Genomic DNA, 26,275 nt, shown 5'->3' on the forward strand with positions numbered 1-26,275 from the left:
TATCAGCAGAATTTACCCAAAATATCAAAAGTAAAAGTAGTCATTCTGCAGAATAATGTTATTTGTCAATCTTTATTGTTAACATACTGTATATGTGATGTTTTTGTATTAATATTACTGCTGCGCCAATGTATGTATTTTGGATTTTACTGCTGTAGGTTTTGAGGCCTGTGCTAATTTTGACTCCCTTATTTACTGCTGGGTAGTTTAGTCCACAGTGCATCATATTCTGTGAGAGGATATGCTTGTAGTGTCTCCTGTGAGAACCACGGATCTCTAAAAAGACAATTGTACTTTCTTAACGAAGTTTTTTTAAATTTTTTTTTAAAAATTCATCTATCTTAAGAAGTAGGAGAAATTTCTTAAAACACAAAGGAACGCTTCATCATTCAGTTCATTGAAAAAACAAACAAAAAATTAAATAAATTAAAAATCACTAAACTGGGAGATACAAGGTTTTACAGGAAGAGTATGACAAATTGCAATCTGAAAAATAAAATTTTGAATAAATATAAATAAATTTAATAAATTATGAAAGAATAAAGATAAATAAATAGGCCTATAATAAATAAATTGTGATCTGAAAAATAAATAAATGATTAAATAAATAAAACAAATTGCCTAATTAAAAATAGATAAAAGTAGTGGGACAAAATTTACAATATCTGTGGCTGTAATGTTGTGGAGTAGAAGTAGGAAAATTGCTTAACGTGGAAATACTCAAGTAAATTGAATTTTGTTTTTTATTTATTTATGTATTTAATTTTTTTTATTTTTTATTCTGCGGCAGCTCTGATTTCCGTTTGCGACTGGCTCCATCTCCATGGCATCAGCAGCTGGAAATCAATGTTTCTCAGAAGCTTAAGTTGACATAAAGAGGTCAAACTAATGGCTTATATAAACCTATAATAATATTTATGTTAATTTCGACTATCCAGGAAAGTGCAGTTGTTTTCTATGCCGGGTTTGTCATACAAAAAAAAAGAAGAAAAAAAAGATGAAATCGTGACACACTTCATCAATGAATAGAGATGGCAATTTAAAAACTCTGAAACTTTCTAAACCATTGCTTTGAAACATTTTGAAACGTTTCAAAACCTGATCGCTCTACACTGGCACCCATTTATCATTGTTTTTGTTGTAAGCTCCCTTTTCCCCAGCCCAAAAGCCTACCTCAACAGGTGTCATGCAAATCAAATCAAACTGATTGATTTAGTTCTTATACAATATGGTGACTATTTCATATCATTATCAGTTATGTGACCTAAAGACATGGACCTTATGCTATGCTACAGTTAGTCTGTAGAACATTTTAATGGTTTTATTCATTAACAGAGACTTTACTGATCACATGACATCTCGAAACCCCTCACTATATATTAGATCCATGGTCTCGATCTACCTGCCGAAGCCGGAAGTGACGAAACATTTCAAAACAGGTAGATCTTCGGTGTCGAAATTGCCATCTCTTCAAATCGACATTGAACGCACCATTGAGGCGGGTCATTTAAAGCGCCATTGCCCTGCTGCGTTTTTACTCATTCACAAACTGCTTGTTACCAAGGTAACATTTTATAAAATAAGCTAGCTCACCTGCCAACAGCCATGTCGCTTTGTGAGGAAATAATCGTGTTTGTGCTGCATTCATGGACTCAATTATCAGCCGTTTGTCACGAGGACTGTCGACCTGTAACGTCTCTTCAGGCCTGAGAAACAAACTTTTTTTGGACTTTCTGGCGAGCTAACTCCCCAAAAGAGGATCACCGCTTCGCTTCGTCGAGCTAAGTACCTTTTCGTTGGTGATGCTAACATGCTGCTGACTTGATATTTTGGCTTTGTTTGGTTGGTGTTTTTGTGCTTGGAGATTAATATGCTGCCGTATGTTTCTGGCTGCTAATTTTGCAGTGTGGTTTACTTACATGCAACATGCTTTGGTTTTATTTGCGAATGATTTTTTGCTGTTTCCGCTCTGTCGTTTGGTATTTTAATGTTGGAGGATGAGATGTTCTTGTTTGAGTATTACTGTGGTGCTGAATTGGTTTTGCAGTGTATTTCCATTTTGGTTGCTTGTCTTTGACTCACACACAGCCTGATATTAAGGTATGTTTTTAAAAAAAATCTTATATGAATCATGTTTTTTTTTTTAACAATTGAACCATAAGCAGAAAAACACAGGTGCAAATAATTACATTATTGATGCTGTGTTGCATTTAAGTGCACCAGTCAGCCATACTCCACATTAACATGCACATACATTACATACATACATAGACACTGAGTTTTTGTGACACTCGCTTTCCTTGCTGTTGCAACTGTCTTATCAGCTATAACAGTCTACTTTGAAAACCCATCTATCCATGTCTGTTTGCTGCTATCTGCTGTGCTGCATTCTTGTATGCAGTGTTTGCTTTGGTTTTAATTGTGCAACAATTTCTCGCTGTTTCTGAGCTGTCCTTTGGTTGTTGTTGGTCACAACACCAGTATTTTAATGCTGCTTAGACATGTGATATTTGGTGTTTGAGTACTACTGAGTACTGAAATGGTTTTGCAGCTTATTCCCTTTTCTAGTGTCTCAACACACCTTTATTGTTAAGTAAATTATGGTTAAAATGTGGATTCACTTAAGCATGTTTATCGTTTGCTGTATAGCTTGTGTCTTAGCTCTGCTGTTTTATGTTGGGAGAATAGACCTTTTATAGCAGATTTTTTAACCATTAACAGGAATAACACAGATGCAAATAATTACATTAATGATGCTGTGTTGCATTTAAGTGCACCAGTAAGCCATAATACTCAGCAATGTGGACTGTACCTTGAGTCTTGCATGTGGGATACTATGCATCCTGACTGATTTTTTTTTTTTTTTTTTTTTTGCCACACCTGCTTTCCTTGCAATGACTAACTGTCTGCCCTGAAAATGATCTCCTGCTGGGTTTAGATGTATTCATCTAAATGAGGTGGTATATTTCTGGACTACTTGGAGGTGTTTTTGAATATGGATGATGTGTGGCCCACATGTTGAGCGTGCTCGCTAAAAGCTTCAACCCCCTCATAGTCTGAGTTTCCTGAGTTCTCCTATTGAGTCCATGAAATAGCTGCTGACTGCTTTTGTATGTACAAAGGTTTTGGTGGTCAAGATTATCATAAGTCCTGCTCAAATTTTGCTGTATACTGAGCTTTGTGTTATGTCAGAATTTAGACACCAAATAGCTACTTTTTACTTTGTCCTCACATATCCAGTTTATGTGCGATAGTTATAGGACTGTACTACAGTATGCAAAACAAATTAGACTGTGATTATTTTTGCCAGATACTGTGACTGCAATATGATATGATTTTTGTGGCTGTGGTAATATTTGCATTAAATTTTCACTGAAAGAAAAATATCTATCTATCTATCTATGATGATTATGTGATTTCTGCAGGGGTCTGTATAAACGTGTCCTCTTCAGTCTGGAATATGATTTGTAGGCTGAGGCTTCTCTGTAGCACCCCATGTTTCATTTATAATGGTATGTTTTGACACATTTTACTTGCATCAATAAATTGCAGTTCCTGTGATTTGGGTACATAAGTCATGTTTTGATTTTTACACAATAAGAGTTTTGTAATGTGGATATAATGACATAGTGGGTAAAGGCAAATAACAGAGTTGTCTTGTTAGTGTTGCAGCGTTAGTTCAGAAAATTACATCACTTTACTGCAACGCAGCCTCGTTGACATCATGATATCCAAAATCTAAGACTTTGTCTCATATCACAATATTGGATATAATATCGATATATTGCCCATCCCTATTTGCACTGTTTCACTCCTAAATGACAACATCACTGTCTGCAACACTCTGTATATCAATCATATACAAACTTTGCAGTAGAGCTGAAAAGTAATGTCATGCTTTTCTTTGTTCCAGCATCTCAAATTAAAGATTTGCAACTTTTTGTGTGTTTTTTATGACAGTAAACTGAATATCTTTGTGTTTTGCATGATTTGTTTAACAGAACGAGCAGTGGGAATTTTCTTGCACTCTTGGACACTGTAATGGCCACTTTCTCTCTATTTTCTGATATTTTGTATAGCTGTTGGGTTGCGGTTTCATTTTGCAATATTGTGGTATTTAACCTCTTTTACTGTGCTACCCCGCCTGCAGCTGGTCTGCTCATGTGCAAACTCTTTTTTTGTTGTTGTTTCATTATTCATTTAACCATTCATATTATTATCATTATTATTATGATTCTTTTTTTAAATTGGAGTTATCAATTCATCAGAGTGAAATGGTCAGACTTAGTACAAAAAACAAACACACAAAACAACAAAAACAAGAAATTCAAAGAGTGCTCAGTCTGTTCTGAGTGTTCTTGTGTTTGTTTGTGCAAAGTCATTAATTCACTCCGAGGTGCAGGTAAGAAGTGAAGGCAGACTAAACAGTTCTTCCCTTGTCAGTGTAAATTAACCGAATCAGTTATGTGGTCTGTTAACTTTGAATGGAGAGGCCACCCACAACCACTGACCTACAACTCATTAGCTCTAATGGAGTCAGTTTAATGAGCCCCGTCTGGGATGACTGACAAGCAGCCCGGGGTGGCACACAATCCAGCCTGTAGACCAGGAACAATCCACCTACCTCCAAAAAAAAAAAAACAAAAACATGGCAGTGGCTTTATTCATATGGTAAAAGTCACACAGCCCGTCTAGAAACCTGATCCACCTGGCTCTCATTCAGAGAGGAAGGGAGGTGCAGGTGACTTTATCTGAAAGCCACCAATGGGCTTTGAATGACATGCTGCTCATTACGTTGCTGTGGTCATTCATGCAAAACTGCATAGCTTTGTGCTGAATTCAAGCCCTCAAACTGAGAGGTTCAAGGAACATCAGCCACAGTAAGATGTAGAGTCTATTTGAAATACACGAATGTCATCTTTACACTGATGATGATAGAAAATACGTTTTTTAAACTTTGTCTATTTCTAGCTTTCCTTCTTTCCCGAACGTCTTCATAACATTAGCACAATAATGTTAGATAATGTTACATTAATCTTAAAACACCACCATATAAAGTAAAGCTTATGTATAGCTCTACATTTTGCATAAATATTTTTTTGGGGGGAGGGGAAACCTGTTAACATGCTGATGAGAAGTCTCAAATTGTGCTCTCTAACAATCATTTCTGGAAAAAAAAAAAGCTAAAACTTTCACATTTTTTTTTCAGCTTTGAGACTAATTTGCTAGACTGTACCCATATTGCTGGATGCCATAATTAGACTTGAGCTGCTGCTTTAAAGTTTCAGCCGTTATGTCACTTTTCTTTAGACAATCGCATCTTAACTGACAGATGGGAATCCGTCAGTTAACCGAGCATGCAGCTCTGCTGCCGTGCTTTCATCGATACACAGGGACAGGCGGGAAGACACAGGAATGGTGGTGTATAAACATCTCTGAACTTGAAGAGTGTTTTCAGTCAAAGGTAAATACTAGGGCAGAATTTTGTTGCTTGGCAACTGTACAGTATATTTCTTCCTGAGTTTTTTTTTTTTTTTTTACAAGTCACGGAGGAATGCACACAGGAAGAAAACGGAAAAAACATTAAGAGGCATAGAAAAGAAATGGACAGTGGCAATAAGAAGCTACACACAGCTCACGTACAGCTGTGTATTCTGATGTAAAAAGAGGAAGGCTTTGATACAGTCAGTGAGAGTTCTTCCCGACAACTGAAATACAGTTTGACTGCGGTCCAGCTCAGAGAGGTGAATGATAGTTCAGTCCTTGTTCTCTCATTGATACTCCCCTCGGAGAAGTGGTGTTCTCTCAGAATACAGATCTTGCATCAGGCGGCCCTCGGTGTATTCAAATTGGAGTCTGTTTCACAGAGACCCGAGCACACCCACACATCAACATACAACGCAGCAGCAGCAGGTGATATCTGGCAACAGGCTAAAGGCAGTAGGATAATGAATTTGTGTGGAAGATAAACTGTGGAGAGGTTCGTCTGAAACAAGGCTGTTTGTGTTAACTCGATCTGTGAAAATATCCAGGAAATACTGCAACATGAAGTACCGCATCACCGAGTGAGGTGATCAAAAACAGACGGTGGTTCTGCTTCGGGAAGAGGTTAATAAATGTCAGTGAAGATCCATTTTGAAAATCTCCAGTAAAAATATGTCCTCCTTAACATTGAGATTAATTATTTGGCGTTTTTGAATGAGTTGACAGAAATATCACCTGCACACCAGAGTGTCAGATTAACTTGACGTTATGAGAGTTTTTGCCCAGTATTTATTTTCTTTTGTCAAAATGAATAAAGAGCTGACTGAGGGATGGAAACATGCACATTATAAAACCGAGTTTTTTAAAGGTTTAAACTGTAATACCTGACCCAATGGTCGAAACTAACAGGCAGCAGCAATTTACCTCAAAGCCAACGACTAACATCAGGACAGAAATACGCAAAATTGAACTAAACTGCTGAAACTCTGAGAGCTGATCATAATAGCATTGCTATCTTATCATCTTTATGTGTGGTCTACTGTTTTTTTAGGACAGTTTGTGTTGTCATTAGTTGCAATGTCTGTGCTTTGTGTGTCTCTTGGCTTTTCTACAGTCTTTCCCTAGGAACAGCAGATTTTGGGTTTTGGATCTTGCATTATCTCTGGCTCTGGACATATTTATGCTGTAAGCCTGTGATCTAATTTTTTATAGCTAGTTTTGTTTGGCTTTATACTTGCCTAACCACACCAGTATCATGGGATTTGGGCCTGGGATCATCTCAAAGAGGACATTTTGTAAAAGACTGTGTATAAAACCATTTTGTTACTGTTGCCAGTTTTGCCACTGTTCGATCTCTTCAGAGAAAGTAGTTCAGATAAGATTTGAATTCTTGGCTTGTGACGAAAGATTATTATTATTATTATTATTATTATTATTATTATGCACAATGTTTTTTTGTTGTCATTGGTTATGACCTGTGTTCAGGGGCAAGATAAAGAGGCAACAAGAAAACATGAGCATGGACATGATCAAATGGGGCTGTTGAGCCTGCTGGCTAGCTTGGCTCTGCCGGCTATGTTGACGTGTGCAGCAACTGTGAACAAGCTTTTTGCAGACATTATTTAGTTGACCATGCACACACTGCACTGAGCAAGCGAGATGCCATCTCAGAACCTATCTGCTATCATCATGATGACGATAAGCCTCAGAACGGCCAGTATTTTCGAGATATCGGCACAGCCAGCGTATATACCAGCATTGGCTTGTTCTTCCAGGCCCCTGTCATTTCAGCTGATGTCTATAGACTAGGGATGCACAATAGTATCTGCACGTGATCGGCATCTGCAGATATTGGGCTTAAAAGGAAATATCTGGATCAGCCAATATGCTGATTTCTGCCATCATCACAAACATTTAAATTTTTTATTGGTGAAGTCAATATGTGCAAAACATCAACCCTCAGTTAAAGTATTTTTCTTATTTTGCACCATTAATTAATATTGCATACATTGAAAAGCATTGTATTTTACGTCTCCGACTGCTGGTGGATCATCACGATAACAGTATGCATAATATGATGTTAATTCCACTACAGAAGAAATTTCATGATCACTAAAATTAGGTGGGTATAAAGTGGATACATTGATAACGCTATCAGTGATTGGCCAAGTGAATTGCTGTATATCAGATCTTGGTAAAAAATCCAATATCGTGCATCTCTGCTATAAAGAAACTATTATAAAGTTAATGGCCATCTGGCCAGTATGTTTCATCTCTCCACACTGACTGTTTACCTGCTGCTCAAATGTGATTAATGCGACTCGGACTACAAATAAATGCCAGATTGCTTTCTATACCTATACTGTATTTTGTTCTGCACATCACCAATTGCACGCATGTCCATCCTAGAAGAGGGATCCCGCCGCAGTTGCTCTTCCTGAGGTTTCTAGCTCCCCTGTTCAAGGTTTTTTTAGGGTCCAAGGACAGAGGAATAAACGTATGCTGTAAACCCCTCTAAGGGGTTTTGTGATTTGTGATCATGCAATATGGGCTTTATAACCAAAATTGAAAATTTAAGTATACCAAAATCATGTCCTGTTGCATGCAGAATGTGCTTACATAAGCAGAATCTGTTAATAGAAAGATGGGAAGAAAGACTTTTACAATCACAAGGGAGGAAGTAGCGGACTTAAAAACATTGAACTTATGTCAGAAGAGACCATCGCAGGTATCTCAAAACAACAGGAACTAGTACTGGACTTGACCCTCTCGTCCTCTAATGTTGGACTGAGGGCAGGCTGAAAGCTACAGTGAATATTGCCTTTCGAGGAACAAGTGGTATTAAAGGGCATGTTTGGGCTAGCTGGCTATGAGCGTGCTATTGCAGTAGATATCTCTGCAACACAAAATGTAGACATTATGTCAAATGTGTTACTACTTCACATTCTGTTCATGATGCTGGTTCATTTTTTATATATTTGCAACTAAATTTCTCGCCATACCTTGCACATTGCTTTTTTAAGGATACAGATACAACCAAATCCACCATAACATCTTCAAACATGTTTAATGTGTCACCTCAAAACAATTTTCTTACTGCAGTTACCTCACACATGCTCGCGGACATGCTTACACGTGGTGCCTCAGCACAACATTGCAACACATTTTGGGTTACATTTAAGGTTTTAAATCTTTGCGTACCTGCCTCAGCTTGTCCCAAGGTTGTAGGAAAGTAAAATCTCCTATTTTGTCTTTTGGCAACTAGTCAAAGGAAACACGTTAAGAGGGATAATAGTACGCAATTGAAGCACATAATTTTTCCTCTCAGACCGCTTTCCTGTTGCTTCTAGTTGAGGCAATTTTAAGTTGTACTGTTATCAGACAGCTATGTGGGAAAATGTTTCCAACAAATATGACCTTTGGTTGAGAAATGGGGCCTCAGCTGGCAGTCCGTTGTGATTTAAGGCAGATGTGTGAAAGTCTGCCTGGCGCTGAGACCTGAGGACCACATCAGGTCCAAACTGAGACCGAACTGAAATAACCAGAGCAGGGAGGGCCGGTCAGTCAGCTCAAAGCTTTTTGTGATGCAACACTTAAGAGTTATCACTGAGTAGGCAGTTTGATTTCAACATCCGGATGTCAATAGCAACCTAGTGTTTATGTTTCCTGCAGCAGGATACACAGTGTGCAGAAATTATAATGTAGCATTGTGATTTAGGATTTATAAGCTTCCCACAAGAGGACTTCCTCACTGTTTACGATTCAGATTATACAGCCGATCACACGCAACAAAATCTGTTCATACTGACAAAGATAAGTGAAAACAGCCAGAGAAAGAATGTGTCATAAAGTGAACATCTCTCTTTACATTTCCCAAACCCACTGAGGCAAAATACAATCACGACTACGACAGAAACAACCATGTGAGACTAGTAAATGGCAGATATAACGAGGACAGTTTCGTTACTCACTGATGGCTCTGTTTGGTCTCACTGCGCTGAGGAAACACAGCTGACCCCAGTCTCTATGCACAACGTAAACACAACAGGCTCAGCGGAGAAACCGCTCCGCTCAAGTACTGCAAATTAGTTAAATAAACTCTTACAACGGTGACTCAAGACGGTCAACGTGTGTGTTGTGCAGCAATGCGGCAGAAGTTTAGCTTGTGATCAAACTTTGGCAGATGTCGGGTCTCCTGAGATGAACTTCACACTATCATTTACTTGTGAATTAACTTTGGCACAGGGAGGAGGTGAACAGCCTCAGTGACCTGGTCTCAAGTTCTACAGCTGATAATGAGTGAAGCCCCCACTGATTTTTTTCGTTGTTTTTTTGTCCGGATTACGGCCAGTTTGATTAGTGGAGGACATTATGATGCGAGATGCCAGATCAGATATGACTTTCAACGCTTGGACAGAGCGGCTGCTTTGATTTCTCCCTTCACTTAAAGAAATTATTTGGCCAGACTTTTACATCCTCCTGTGTCTACATTTGGCTGATATTGAGTCTATTACTGTCATGTAAAAATCATGCAGATCCTCCTGGATTGCCAGATATTTCTTCAGCAATTCTGCCGAAAACCATTCAAGACATTCTTTTCACAGTCCAACTATTCTTCTGTAGAAATAAGCGGCCTCCTCTGTTTGCACCTCTGTTTATTGCTGTTTGTGTCTGTCAGCAGCAGCAGCATGTTGGCTTTTAGCTGCTGTGTTAGTCTTGGTATTAGAACGATCCAGCAGTCCATGTGTTGTTTGGTGAGATCTTGGGTTGTGGTCTGTTTTGTCTATGGTGACTGTGAATTAGTGTGTCAGCCAAATGTCCTAAAAACTGTTGTTCTCATTTTCATCAAATTGAAACCAAGATGCCAAGGGGTCAAAGAGACTCATGTTGTGTTTTTATTTCCAAAAGTACTGCGTCTGTGTTTTGGCAAGAATCTGGTGAATGATACGAATCTCCATATAGAGGTTCTGAGTGAATTTATTGTGTTATTAGGCCTGGGTGATATGATGAGATTATAGTTTAGCACGATATTGTTTGACTACGAACATATTCCTCACATGTCCACTAGGTCAGACTGTCAGTACTGTGCACCTTTTAAGGTGTCAATATATAGACTATATAACAATATTGAATAATAAGTTGAATTGCATCTATGGGTTGATGAATATTGGTTTTTCAGGACTGATACAGGTACTGATCATTAGTACTTAATCAGACCGATAACTGATATGTGAAATGAATATGCATTCACCATAACAATAAAAATATTTCTGTCAAAATTTAGATTGTGGAATCCAACACAAAACTTTGTTTAATCAAAACTGAAACTTTCAACATCATATACTGCGACTTTCCTGCTATTTTTTTTCAGTTCAATTAAAAATGAGTAAGTAAACATAGCTGAGGTTTTACAAAGTAAAAGTTCCTCCCATGCTGACACTTTCTTTGCAGACTGCCTTCGCTGCTGTTGGTTGAGTGTAATATACTCACTTTTTCATTAATTAATTTTATTGGCAATCTTTAAAATAAAACGCTGATACAGATAATCGGTAAAATGCCAAATATCGGCTCTGATAATCAACCAGGCGGATAATCTGACGATTTTTATTGAAACATCAGTCAGACGATAACTGCACACAACTCCCCACCAGAACAGACCGTCCATTGCTGCTGTCTCTGAAGCTCGTCACCTCCCAGCGAATGGTCAGTTCAACTTCTGCCCGGTTAGCACGCGCTCAGTCAGCAGCATTAGCTAACATCCAACACTGAGTTGTAAAAAGGTCAAACAAACTCACAGCACCAGATAAAGGTCTTAACTCTGTCGTCAAACCTATTAGTAACTTTTAGGTTATAATGTAGAAGTGTTGCGGAGCTCACATTCCTGCAGCAGCCTCTCTAAATTCAGGTTTTTTTGTGGGTCTGTGATCACAGTGGGACTGAGTTCTACGAAAAAAAGATTACAACACCATAGCCCTAACCCCAGCAGGAAGGATGTCTGATCTTGTCAGAAATAAAAAAAGAACCTCTTTGATGATTCTTTGGTTTTAAACCAGTTAAACAGGGAAAACCTGAGAACGTGAATAAAGTGATTTGTGTTGTGAGTGAGTTGTGTGATGAACAAGTCTGTACTAAAGATGGCATTCTGTGCATTCACAACAGAGGGATTTGTATTTTTGTTTTTCATGGTTACTGTAGCATCCAATACCAAAGCACTAATTTTTGTGCAGTCTGAGCAATGGAATTAACTTCTATGTATATATCAGCAAAAATAAATAAAATAACAAGATTATTCAGGTAAAAAAAAAAAAGAAATAAAAAAAGTAAACAATTGAAAGTAGTGTTTTTTTAGGTTCGATTCAGTATCAAGTGCATCAATATTGTTTTACTCCTCTAAAAAGTGCACATTAAAGTACCACACATTGACTTTGGACTTCGTACTAATCCTGCTCAACCAAAATATTTCAAATCTTTGTACAGCAGCTCCAAGTAGGAGAAACTGAAATTGGCCTAAACTATCACCTTGTGGAAAAATGACTCCCATTTCCTTTTCTGGCTTTTGTTTCCATCTTTGCTTTGACATTTTGTGGCATACTCTTTCCAAATTGATTGTTTAAAGTCTCGGTTCACTGAGCGCGTGATACATCTGCACCTTTTATGACCAATTAAACAGCTTCTCACATACCCTCCGACACCTTTTGTGGCTCTTTTTTTTACTGCAGCTTTTGTTTTCCTCACTGTAATTATCTGTATCCCTATATTATGGTTACACCTCCTCCAAATAAATTCACCCCTGCTGTTATGGAAGGTAAATAAAGTGACGCCATGGAAGCAGCCATGTCTGTGTAGAAATGCATATGTGGTGCTGTGTTTGACGTTTTCTGTTTCAAGCAAATTTGACTGTTTGTATCCTGTCACTCTTAGTGGTCGTCTGGAGTTTTGCCTTATTTGTTTTGAGTGGCTCAAATCAAAAAGCAGATTCCCTTACACAATTAGTACTCTATCCCTGTGATGAAATTACATGCTTGAAAAATCCCAGTGATCTGTGTCAGCAGTTTGCCTTAAACAGCATGGTGGAAAACAATCATCATCAGTATCAGTTTTTGGCTTAAACACTTATTTAATTGTAAAAGTGATTGTATATTTTGAACGATAAACATCAGTCATTCATGTTCTCAAAGCAAGTTTCCCTTCTCATGATAACGTGAAGAGTTACAGATGGATAGCTGGGTTACGAGGTTGAGTTGTAGTTGGCGTGCTGGATGAGGAGAGTGATTCACAGTTCACGCTGTGTGTGTGGCCTCATTGTAACTCGCACTTTCAGATGATGAGGTACTCCTGCTTGCAGGGGCACTTCAGTGGAGAGAGGCAATCCAGCTCGATCACAGGCACAGGCTTGTTGTATCTCTGCCGCCTATCCCCACAGATATTCACCATTATGCTGCTTTTATATGCCATTATTATCATGGACTGTATATTAATGTCAGCTGTGTTGCCAGAGAGACGTGCTCCTCCTGCGTTATTGAGACAGATAACTGTCGTCGTGCAGCAGGAGGATTTAAAAGTTGCTTGTTTTTCTCTCCATGTTTTTTAAGTGGGTACCATGTTCCTTGAACTGCGCCCGAGGCTGCAGAGATGATGGGACATGTCTGCGTGGAAGGTTAGATGGTGATGCAATTATATATGAAGGGTGGCTAATCGGGTTTGATGCCAGTGAAGGGAGGAATAACACAAGCTCCTGTAATTTTAGGCAATTATAGTGCTGCTCTTTTGGGGGACAGAAGAGGAGAATTATCAAAAGATTCATCTTTTGTATCAAGACCCCTAAACATGGTGGGAAAAGTAGTTTTTCAGTAAGAGCTTTAAGCTGCAGATATTCTGCTCTGTAATTGGCCAGGTGTTCCTAAAGCTGTAAAATGTGATGACTTCGGATGAGAACGTGTTGGAAAAAATAGCAAAGTAGTAAATTCTTTCACTCATTTTCCACCCATAAAAGGAGCCTTACTGTTTTCTGATTTGCTCTCTTTTCGCAATTCTCTCATGTACGGCTGCCCCCTGAAAGTCAGAAATTTGGATAATCAGTCGGAGACACCTTAGTTGACTGACATGTTATTTATTTATTTATTTATTCTTTTTTGTGTTGGTCAACATGCTGTGTGTAATTCTGGAGACGTTTTGGTCCTCAGATTTTGCTGTGGAGTGAACGCTTTTGACTTTCATGCTACTCTTTGGAGCTGCAGACATGCAGGAAGCGCACAACAGCACCGAGGAGAAAGGAGAATTTACAGCTCACAGCAACTCAATATGATACAGGATCTGGCTTCTGTTTATCTAGTGTCGGCAAAAACGTTGTGGCACATTTACAACCTGTCATCAGCGCCACTAGATTGTTTACTATATGACTTGAATGCCGCTGTCACACTGAGCCTGTTAAACCTTAAAACTTTGGATGGGAAACAAAACGTATCGTTGGATATTTGAGTTGAACAGCCAAATCCAATTAGACTGCCATAATTCTGAGTCGCTCAGTTGTTACGTAAATCAAGTGCATGGCTGGGATGCACATCTTCTCTGCTACACACTCCAAAAAAAAGAAAAGGGAATTTTCTAACAAAAGTCATGAGATATGAAGGAACCATTGCAGGGCTTCAACATCAAAAGTACACTGCTGTTTGACACTGCCCAGAGCAAGGCCATGCTTTCCAAAGAAGAGGGCCATCGTGGCCAGCTCTAACTGAAATTTCCACCAGGTTTTTCTGCCAAAGTTCAGCTACATGAACATTTGAACTTAAATCTCAAATATGTGGTCCTTCACAACGTGCATGCAATTTTATTCTGGCATCAGCAAGAGGAGGAAAAGTTAGTCCTGTCCATCTCTGGGTCCCTGGAGTTGTATAGCTCCTCATTGCAGAAAGTACTGAGAAAATTAAGCCCATGATTGTTGACATTCTAATGTAGTCTGTAGCATCCCAGTTTGCTGCTTTAAGATCCTGTGTTTTTCTTTATTCTACACACTTCTTTGCACACACCTGTGTTAAAAAGGTTTTTTGTGGCATTCTTGAAAATGGCCACCAGAAACCATGAAGAAAAATAGTGAGTGCTGCACTGGGTACAAGACACTAGGTGTTGGGGATAGTAAAAAATCAGGAGCTTTTCAAGGATATTTCAAGTAGTCACATAATTAAAAATAAATAGCTATCAGTCTTGCTTTTGAAGTTGAAATGTGTTGGTCATCCATGTACTGATTAAGGATTTTTACTGAAAATCAGAGTGCCATGGATGCTTTTCTGACTGCCAACTAATACTAGTTATTGTTTTTTAATTCTTATGTGACTAACATAGACGGTAAAAATAATGGATGTAGCTACTGTGACATCATTGGTTTCTGCACTCATGTTTTGAAGCCTTGAGTTAAGCATTACAGCCAACAGCATCTTTTCTGGGGCCACAAGTGACCATATTAGTGTGAGAGACTGGAGCTGTGAAGGTGCGAGGGGTGACTGAGATCTGAGGACGGCATCGGCAGACAGCCTGTCACTTAAAGTGGCCTGCCCTTAATGATGTGTAACTTAAAGTTTTAACAAAATGTAAATGGATGAACTATATAAAAATGTACAGCTGTCGTGAATGTTGAAATCAGCTCTAAAGGCCAAAACTGTTTTTTGTTAGAGGCTGTAAACATGTTTATTTCTGTTATAAAGTTTGGCATTTTAATATAGGGGTTTATGGGGAATGACGGGCTTTTGAAGTGGCCATTCAAAGAACTGCAGTTTTTGTCACCTCCACATTGGGTCCATTTTTCAGCCCTTGAGGTTGCAAATTGGCTACTAGAGACCATCTTGGAATGGGACCACTCCATCCGCAATACAGCGAGCCACCACTTTAAACAATTATAGGACGAGGGTGTAAAATGCTGGTTTCAGTGGCCCCTGCCCCTCATCCTGCCCCCCTACTTTGGTCAGCCTTGCTCGGACCACATTTGCCTTGAGCTAGGCCTTCATTTTGATCTCAGCTACACAGCTGTAAAGTTTTGTGACTGCATCTTACATGTTCACGATGCTACTATGTTGACAAAATCTGTCCGCAGCCAGACAGAAATATAAGCACCTGTCAAAATACTCAAAACCACCTTTGTGGTAGTTTCTGTCACAATTAGTGTTACTGACTCACACAAAGACTGATGGGGTGAAAACAATACCAGCCATCGTGGCAGTCTTGCAGCTGGCAAAAATTGCATGTATAACAGGCGCAAGAAGTACATGAAATAGATGGACACAAAAAAGGACATTTTTAAAAATTAGATGTAGCACTGTTGACATGTCAAGATCCCTTTTAATGAGGTTAGAAGTTGATGATCGTATTAAAATAACAAGAAAAGTTTACCATCAAATGTAAATCTGTTGCTTTACAACACTAGTTTTAATGCAAGAACAAGTTTGATTTTTGTTGTTTTTTTTATGTCATTGATCTTATTTCTGTTAAATCTTGCAAATAAGCACTTGAGCTTAGTACATCTACAACATGGCACTGAAAAAAGCCAAAGAGAAACAGAAGTGTATATAAAATAAAAGAGAAAAGAAAAGAAAAAGATATGAAGTTCAGTGCAGACGGATGTTTCTTTGCATGTACAGGTTTTTTTTAGGCACGCATAAGCTTTTACACCCTGGTTCTACTCAGATGGACCATACAGCATCTGTAACCTTTCTTTCAGACTCTGCCAGACCCTGTTCATCCACCTGTGGAACAGATTGTCCAGCAATGAGGAATGCTGCTGTGCTGATGTACATTGTTGCTCTGCATACCAGAAAAGATGGAAAAAAGACAGAGATAGTGCAGTAGAAGAAAACTGTACCTCACATTTTTTTTTACCATCTTCCAACATAACACACTTTAGATCAAGTCAAACAGTGACTGCACCACATTCTGTTCGCAAAAATATGGAAAATTTAAAGATGTGAACGGATCTGAAAATGATGGGAGAGTTAAAACGTGTGGTCTTAAATTTAATTAGATTGCAGCCAAATAGAAAAGACAGTTTCTGACTGCCAGATCTTGTCCAAACCAAAACTATTTCCACTCGGATCCAAGAATTAAGGATTTTGGCAACGTGGATCAAACTACACTAAGAAGTTGATTTACAGTGGACGGTTTATTAAAGAATAATAAGACTGTATTATTAGGCCAAGCTGATAATGTTTTGTCATAAAGTTCAGGCTTCTCTTCTGACTGGATTAAGGAAAGGAAAGTTTGTCGTAGTGCTGAAAGATGATGAATCAATGAGGTTATTTTCTTTACTTTGTGGAATTTTACATTTCTTTGGACTAATTTTCTCTCAAACATTATCTGGTTTCAGCTTGTTTAGTGTTTAGACATGCAACTTTTTATCACTGTAAATTAAATTATCTTTTGTTTTTGAAATATCACTTAGAAAAACAAGCAAGATGAACTCTTCACCTTCAGCTCTGGGAACTTGTGATGAATGTTTTTTTTCTTTATTTGACATTTCATAAACTAAAAAAATAATTATTTGATTAAAATGATATTTAAGGGATTAACCTCAAATGTAAATAATCGTGCAGATCTAATTCGGAGACTTCCTAAAATTTTAAAAAAGAGTTTCTGGCTCAATACATTTCAACTGAAGGTTTGGGGAGACATGTCAGCTGAGGATAAGCTGTGGGGAAAACACCTTTCAAACTCCCACCACCTTAATAAGCACCTTAGTTTGGGAGGTTCAGACATATTTCATTACTGTATGTTCTAGTAATCAGCAACACATATCGTAAGACATGACACACAGAGGCATGTTGACACATGTGGCTTAGGGGAATCATAAATCAAACATGTAGTGAAATTTTTCATTTTTCATGATTCATGTACTTGGCATGTTGTGGATATCATGTTTTTTTTCTCAAAATGTAACTCCTCACATTAATCAAATATGGTTGTTTACTGTGTGCAGAAGTAGATATTAATGACCCACTGTTTTGCAGTTCACAAAATCAGAAGCAGAAGTTTCCACAGAGCAGCCTGTGGAGGGTCGAAGCATTGTTGGATACATTTTCCTCTTTCCTTTGAATGTGGAAAAAAACAATCATTTAATATTAAAAAAAGACAATATGAGGAGTCATGTAGCATCCACCTTTTTTTGGCCGTATGTTTAACCACAACTAGCAAACTACTGTGTGCTCAACATCCTGTGGCTACAAAACATGACCGCAAGCTGCCTTTGAAGGCAGCATTGTGAATCAACCACACGAAAGAAGTGAGGCCTGGTTCAAAGTGACCTGAGAAGACTCAATAAAAAACTGCACCACACATTGTAGACATTAAAATTGGCTTTAAATTGAAGCTGACATTAAAGATCAACATTTGAAAGATGTTAAAAAACAACTTGTGACCAACCACAGATACCATCAGAGGTAGGGATGCACCAACTGTGAAATTTTGGGTCAATATTGATGTTTAAAAGGACAATTTGACCATTTACAAGTGATACAGATGTTTTTGGTTAAAACTATAAAATCAGATTGTGGCAGTAGAGGTTCTGATTGTGGCGGGCTGCCACAAATAATTGTATGTCTGGGAAATCCTGCTTTCTCTTCAACAACTGTAGTCATTCAAGTTTCACGCCCAAAACATTTTACAAGATTACGTTTTAAGATATCATGATAACATTATAATTTACCTTTGCTCATTGCTCATTTTTACTGATAAGAGCTTGAATGCATCCTAATGATACTCAATGTAACCAGGGCCGGCTTTACCCAATTTGGTGCCCTAGGCGCCCTAACCCTAACCCGCACCTCCGCACCCAATAACGACACATCACGTGCTCACACATAATTTAGGAACATGTCACTGTTTATTTGTTTGTAATGTTATTATATATATATTTTTTCTAGACAGAAAACACTAAGTGAGGGCGCCAGTGGGCATAGAAAGATATTATTTTATTATTATTTTCCTTCGAGGCCAAGGGGTACTGGCGGCATGGCGGCGCCCCTCCAGCAGATGGCGCCCTAGGCGACCACCTACATCGCCTATGCCAAGAGCCGGCCCTGAATGTAACCTTTGCGAGCTGTTCGTTTCGGCCACCATCTGCAAACTGCTAACATCAATTAGCTTTCCCTCTGCTGATTCTAACATGGATTTGTTGTTCACAATATAGCATCATCAGGGAAAAATGGGGTGCGACCTCTGACACATTGATAATGAGTTCACTGCGTTCTTCAGTCTCAAAGGCATCCCAGAAAAGATCTTGGTTCAGATTATACATGTTTCTGATTGTCCCGGGACAACAGGACGCCATCAGTCTTGAGCCATGCTTTGTAGCCTGCGAAACATTGGCCACTGACATAGGTGAATGTCATCTTATTTGCCGATGGCAGTCAGCATCAGTCTTGAGCCATGCTGTGCCCTGTGCCCATCTTGTGCCCTGATGTGCAGCCAATATATTAGTGCATCCCTAATCAAGGATATTTACAATGTTGTATCCCCAAAGGCGAAAAGGTCGCACATACACAGATCTTCTGGACGAAGTTGACTTACCTTAATTACATACATTTATTTTGGCTTTGTCAAACAAAACTCTTCTTAAAGGGTCACATGGTAGTAAAACTCTCCAAGGTCCATATCGTTTTTGACAATATGACAATGACCATTAGTGATATATATAAAAGGAAAAATTAAATCTGCTTTTGGCATTTCCTTTCCTTAACTAAGCACTTAGACTAACATCCCACCTTCAGCTCGCCCCCTCTGATTTCATCACTCTGACTTCATCACTCTCTTTGTCGTTGTAAACTGACTACTGCCTCTTTTGTTGGAGCTCAGAGAAGCCTCCCTATTGATTGTGCAGTTTGTTTTTCCTGCCAGTTGATAACAGCCGTGTGGTTTAGTTTATAAATGAGTCGCTCTGTTCCCACATGTACTTTATGTTGCTCAAATGCATACCGTCTGTGTCTGTAAACTCAATTTTTACTTTGAAACTATTAAGAACTCAGTAAACATCTAAAAAAGGGATTTTTCTCAATGCAGGAGAGTACATATGAATTTATGAAAATATAATCAAAGGTATCCAGAATACATATATTTAAAGATGTGTCTGAAATCCTATTCCATAATGACAAATATGCACTATGGAAAAAGTACCTATCAAAGCAGCATTGCAAGTCTTCTCGAGTATAATCACCTGCTATTATGTCAAGAATGCAATAATTTGTTTTAACTCTGTGGCACACATAATTTGAGTAAAACTACCCTGCAGCTAGCTCCTTGTTTCCAACCCAACATGCCATACAAATACAAAAACTGTGCAGGAATGCTTTGAGAATATCACCTTGCCCAAGGAGACGAGTGCACGTCTGATCGGTGCTATTGTAACCTGATGAGCCCCGAAGCTAAGCTTCAACAGTTTCTGAGGGGATGGAGGAGATGATCACCTCCCTATAGGGTCTGATCCTCAACCCTGAATCTACATTAGTTTCCCAAAACATAGCAATTGTAATAACACCATCAGCAGGTAGCTATCATAGAATACAGAAACAGAAAGTATAAAATGTCTGCATGTGAACATTGACCTTGTTCATAACTTTCTTTGACACTAAACACAGGTTTTACCTTGAAAGCTGCACATCTCAATCTATTCAATATTCTTAAAAAAGGTAATTTACTTTGTCTTTAGGTTATTTTAATGTAATGCAAAAAAAAGTATTAAACTACTTTGCATTTTATAGACTAGTAAGGTACTGTAGATCCATGCAGTGTATGAAGGTAAAATAGTCCTCTACCTCTGCAAAAGCTCTCTTCTCTCCACTGACGTAAGACTCTCGAAGATCACTGAAATATATTCCAGTTTGTGTCCAATTCCACGAGATGCCAGGGAGGGGAAGAACAAATTCTTTGTCAATTATCCCAAACAGTCCTTTCTGAGTCTTGCACTTGTTTGAAAATTGTTCTGAAAGTAAGTGAGGAGCGTCCCAGAGGCTGCAGGCTCTGTCTGCCTGCAGAGCGGTGCAGGTCCTAGTGCCTGCCTGTCTAGTGCCCTGGTGCCCTATATTTATTCTGTCTATGTGAGAATCTTTGGTGTTTGGTACACTGAATGTAGTTCTGTTAAATTCTCTCTAAACTTTGTGAAAATATTTTATAGCTTCCACCATACTTTCAGATTTTTCAATTTCAGGTGTTAATAACTAATGGTTTACCTGCAATAAGAATTTTGCCTGATTTCATGCTATCAGATAAACTGTTACGTCACTACGGTGGCAACACGAAGAAACCGTCGAAAAAAGCCAACCTTTCGCAGCAGTATGATACGGCACTGGGCGATGTCAATATGAAATGCTGCCGCACAACAGTATAACTCGAGGAACTGGAAAATCCTTGTACTTTGGGCAGTAGGGGTGGTAGATAGGTCCAATAAACACCGGACTTTTACCCAGGGGGCTGGTGTTTGCTTCCCGTATGTGTGTAAAGCAGAACCATGACATTTTTTTCTAGCCCATGTACTTTTGCCTTAACCTAACCACCAGCTTTTGTTGCCTAAACCTAACCTTGTTTTTGTTGCCTAAACCTAACCTCGCTTTTGTTGCACAGCGAAATAAAGGTAAATATGAGGTGTTTTCCCCACATTGTATGTTTATTTTGAAAAAGACTATGCATCTTACAAACAGAAACTGTACATTTCCTGTGAAAACTGAAGTGTATTTTAAAAATACACAATGCATTTAACAGGTTTAAATTGACACAGCGTCCTCCAACGTACGCAACCAGGACACCTAGCACATCATATGTAGTTGTGAAAAGTCTACTGAATATGTGGTGATATGATATGGGGGGAGATGATGAGACTGCTGAGTTAAAGCACCTCACATCAAGCTAGGACAGAAGTGGACAACAATATGATATGAGACAACACAATCTGCACACATTCATCACATTTCACCAAATGAATAATAAATAAAAAATATAAATAATTCATACACAGAAATACCAAAACTGCTTGACCTGTTGGGTAACATTAGCTGTGTGATGATAACAGTTAGCTCTGTCACTATGGCTGGCAGTCTCTCAACGTCCCTGACATGAAGCTCACACTCCTGCAGCAGTAATGTTAGTGTCATGAGAAACAGGGAGAAAGATCAACCACTTGTCTGTTAATGATTAACAATTTTTTGTCAAAGTCCAACACACTTAGAACTGCTCTAAACAGATTTAAACATTTCCAGTGTTTATTTTGATATCTGGGTCAGGAGGCTCCACAAGTGGCCTTTATTGGGTTATTTACTTTCAAAAGAGCCATATTATGATTATATATCACATTAAAAAATTCCCCCAAAAGCAGAATGTTTTCTGTCTCCTTATGTTTTCCCAAAAGTATTGTTATCTCAAGTGTTCATTTTTGATTTGGGTTTTTGCTTTTTGTCAAAAGAAACAGCAGATGTTTCACAAAGGCAGATGTTTATGAGATCACTTTAAATGAGCAATTAATTACACAGATCCAAACCTTTCCAAGAGTTTTCTTTACAAATGTACTCATTTGGCTGGAGACGTTGTCAGTACTGGTGAACTCCTGAACTTTGGATGCTTAAATAGAGCTTTTTTTTGTCATCTTATAAAGAGATGCACAACTGAAAATTCATTCATTCATGCATGTACTTTTCTCCTCGCAGGTGTTTGAATTCCTCCAGATGTGAAATTGGTAAACTGATGTAACTGTCATCACCAGCTCTTACACAGGATAGAGTTACAGAGTGTATCGATGTCTGAATGTGTGTGAGTGAATGGTGCTAATGTTTCAAGAGGAGATTTGATCATAGATGTGAGACTGCATAAACTAATCCAGGTGTGGAAAACGTACATATGTGTTTTTATGAAACAATGTGTCCTCCTTGTCTCATCTCACTCTCCTCATAAATTAATACTTCAGTTTTTTTTTGTTTTTTTTTAAAATAAGGCCTTCAGTGTGTCGCTACCCGCCTCGCACATCTGGATCCTGATAAGAACATATGGAGGCAAAATCTGTTTACCATATTACACAAGGATTACACTCTGGCTATGATTATCGCTCTGAACTCTTCATGGCATGGCTGGTATTTTTAAGAGTGGTCATGGCCATGTTTTGAAAAGCTGCCCTCTGGTTCTCTGATCATTTCTCAGTTAGTGGCAGCAGCTTGAAGCTAGGTAATGGATCAAACTCAATCTGTTATCTATGAACAGTTACAGTTAGACTCGGAAACCTGGATGACCAGACATCCAGGAGAGACAAGTTTCATCAGTGGCTTCTTCCTGCTTTGGCACTACATTGCTTTGGGGATTTGAAACCTGGCCCTCCCACTGATCTGCTGTAAAAGTCATTTGCAGAAGCCTACTTAGTCACTCAGGCCAGACCAGGCATCTTCTGCTGTTTATAAAAGACTTTTTGACATCTTTAGATATGGCGGGAATAACAGTGGAGGAAACATGGCCGGGAATAAACATAACAGTAGAGGAAATATAAATCACAACAGGTTGTTTTCGGGGACAGATAGCAAGTGTTTCCAGAGTTCAAATTTAACATACTATTAATGTCAGTTTCAGTGAACTTTTCTCTTAATAGCTTCTATTATCTATCTGACGTCTGTATAAACTGGACATCTGGCAGGACAGGATCATGGGCGGTGTAGGTGTGATCTCTTGACAGCCTGTTTGGTGTGTGGACCACTGCAGGAGATTTAAATTGTAGTTAGTAGCAAATAGTAGCTGAAGTAGCATGTATGTTATATGACACATGAGACGAGCAGCATGATGCCGCCTCTGTTTGATTCTGTGTAAAAATACAAATGCGGCATAGCAAAGGGACTTTGTGGCAGCCCTTTCAGTGTAAAAAGTGCTAACGCTAAAGTGGGGTTGCGGCTCAATAATGTTTTGCTGTTGGGTTGAGATGGTATTAAAAATGGGAATTGCCAAATGACTGATTAACTATTAACCACCAGTATCTGTAGACACTTTGGATATGCTGTGTTTATCCATACAGGTTGCTTGAGGGGAAAGAAAATAAAAGCAAGGTCATTTTATTGTTTATTTTTAGTGATGCAACTTATGTAAGCACAAAACGGTTTTGAAATTTTTAATTTGGCAGCAGCAGGCAGCCAGTCCTTGACCATGGGAAACTATATGCTTGCATTTCTCTGGATTTTATGAGCTCTTCTTATTCTAGTAACTGTGCTGTTGGCTGAAGGTCAGGAGGGGATATACTGTACATTATTACTTTATCTTATAATCAATGTAATTTGAGCATCCAGATCTGTTTTTATAATGGGATGCAGGCCTTGAAATGCTGTGTTATTGTGGAGGATACACTATTCAATGTGTGCACAGTAGATGACAGGAAGAGCGTTGGGGCTCATGTTTACCATAGCTCCAGTGGGGGGATGATGGGGGATGTCTGGCAGAAAGGAAGTGATCTTCCTCTTATTAAACCGTAGCTCTGACAGTGAAATTGAAATTTACCAGAATCCAACATGTACATTGTGAGAAAATGTAGACTTAACAACTTGTGCTCCATTTTTTCCCTTTTGAATGATTTTTTTTCTGGTTCAAAAATGTGTTATTGAGTGTGATCTGAATGAAGCAGCTTGAAAAGTTTAAATCTAGGAAGCTGCCAAAATGGAAGCCAAATAGCCCCAGAAATAGATACAACAGTCTCCATGCCTTTACAATGACCCTTTGTGACAGACAAGTTCTTGGGAAAGAAATAAAAACCAGAAAAGCGAAAAAAAAAAAATATACACGTGGTATTAAACTAATACTTCCCGTACAAAACTCAACCAAGGTATTGCTTAATACTGTGTGAACCACCAGTGACATGAATGGCATTTCATGGTGGACCACAGATCAGTTCGTCTGTTTGCAAAGCCACACTGTAACTCTCAATTACTCCAAAGAAAGAAAATGTGTGCGCTGTGGTGATCCACATCTGGCCTTCATCAGCCACATCAGGTCAGACCGAGCGTTTGAAAAGACAGCCGACTTCGTGGAACTGAGCAGGAAGTAAGGGGCTTAATCTTCATTTGATGAAACATTCAAATTTGATTACCGCAAAGACACAGCGGAGCAACATGGAGCGCAGGTCGTCTGCCGCGGACAGCTTTAGTCAACATCGGTTGTGTTACACTTTATTTAGGATGCTCGACTGCAGACACCAGGAATGAAGTCATTTTCAGATAAACAGATTATACAGAACTTCATTCTCTTGCTTATGAATTAACAGCACTGCGTGATACATAAAACGGCAAAACTGCAAGTGCCTTAATTGTCATTTTTAAACTTGCTCTGATGTCCTCAACAAAATTCGTTTTAGCTTTCAATAGAAACTCATCAGTGTGGTCCAAAATGTTATTACAATGAAGGGGTGGCCCTTTTTTTAAATCTAAAAATTCCAACAACAGATTGAACAGAGATTGTTGGAATTTTAATTCCTGTTGGAATTAAAGGTCTTGGTGTATAAGTGCAACAAGCTGTGTCTTATACTGCAGCAGGGATGTCCTAAAAATGCACTCTGTCTGTTCGCTGACTTTATAATACATCTGCCTTTAACATTTAGTGGATGTCTCATGAGCGAACAAACACGGTCGTGGTGGATATTATTGCTTAAAAATATAATGTTGCTACATGGTTTATATTTATGGCAAAATTGTAAAATCCTGAAAAATCTTTTATTTTTAATTGCAGCAGAAAAAGTCTGTTTGACTGTTTGAACCCCAAATAAGTTTTTGCTCTCTCGTCTAGGGCTGCAACTAAAGTTTATTTTTATTTTCCATTAATCTGTTGATATTTTCTCAATTAAATAATTAGCGGTTTAGTCTACAAAATGGTAAAAAACTGTTGATTGGTGTTTTCAAAAGCCTAAGATGATGTCCTCGTGTCTCCTTTTCTTCAGAACCAAAAGATATACAGTTTACTGTATTTGAGGAGTAAAGAAGCCAGAAAACATTCACATTTAGGAAGCTTGAATCAGGGAACTTTTTAATATGTGATATAGTTGAGTATCACCATAACAGTATCATTTGAGATAAATAAACATTTAGTGTAATCAGATCTGCCTTTCTGCTGCTTTCAATACACTGCTTAAAATAAAATGGCTTGTTTGAAAAAATGCAAATAATTTCCAGCATTCTTTTATTTAACAAATTCAACATTGAACTAAAAAAAAGTTACATTTTAAAGTGCAATTTTCTGCTGTTGCGCCTAACTTACTCAAAAAAATCCCAGAGTGCAATCTTCTGCTATTTGTATTGTGCAAGTAGACATTTCAGTGATGAAAAAAACAAACACTATGTTGTGCACTTCATTACCATTGACTTCTTCTTAAAATGCTTACATGTTACCATACTAGGTATTTCAGTGCATGCTGACAGAAAAAGCAGAAAGGACAGGAAAAAGATTTGGATTTTACGCATTAACTGCAGGAGCTAACATGGTTAAACAAGAGGAAGACAGCATTCCACTGTGGAGCGTTTTATCAAACATTTTCATTGTCATTACCCTCAGTTAATGTCCTTGCACTCCCTGCAGCCAGGCTTGAACTCTGTCAGGAAAATGAGGCCTGTTCACTTCATTGAATACATCTCACCACGTTCCCCGTAGAGATGAATGGGGAGTGAAATCCTGTGTGACTCAAGCCTCAGTTTATTTAAGGATACATGAGTTTCATTCAGATTAATTTAAACAAATTATGTGCAAATATGTCCAAACTTGAGGTGACAGCCCTAATTATAATATCAGTGTGCTTGTGAGCAGACTCTGTTTGACT

The 26,275-nt window shown here is 38.4% G+C and overlaps 1 protein-coding gene across 1 annotated transcript in view; it reads right to left on the reverse strand.

Moving 5' to 3' along the window:
• ngfb (nerve growth factor b (beta polypeptide)) overlaps nucleotides 1-20,429 on the reverse strand; it is a 38,140-nt gene extending 17,711 nt beyond the window's left edge. Inside the window, exon 1 of the mRNA XM_042508562.2 lies at nucleotides 20,274-20,429. The gene's annotated coding sequence lies outside the window, so the exon portion shown is untranslated. The remainder of the gene's footprint in view (nucleotides 1-20,273) is intronic.
• Nucleotides 20,430-26,275: the final 5,846 nt, after the last annotated feature.

The sequence above is a fragment of the Plectropomus leopardus genome, chromosome 2, assembly GCF_026936395.1.
Source record: "Plectropomus leopardus strain MGB_pleo_1.0 chromosome 2, ASM2693639v1, whole genome shotgun sequence".
Lineage (NCBI taxonomy): Eukaryota > Metazoa > Chordata > Actinopteri > Perciformes > Serranidae > Plectropomus > Plectropomus leopardus.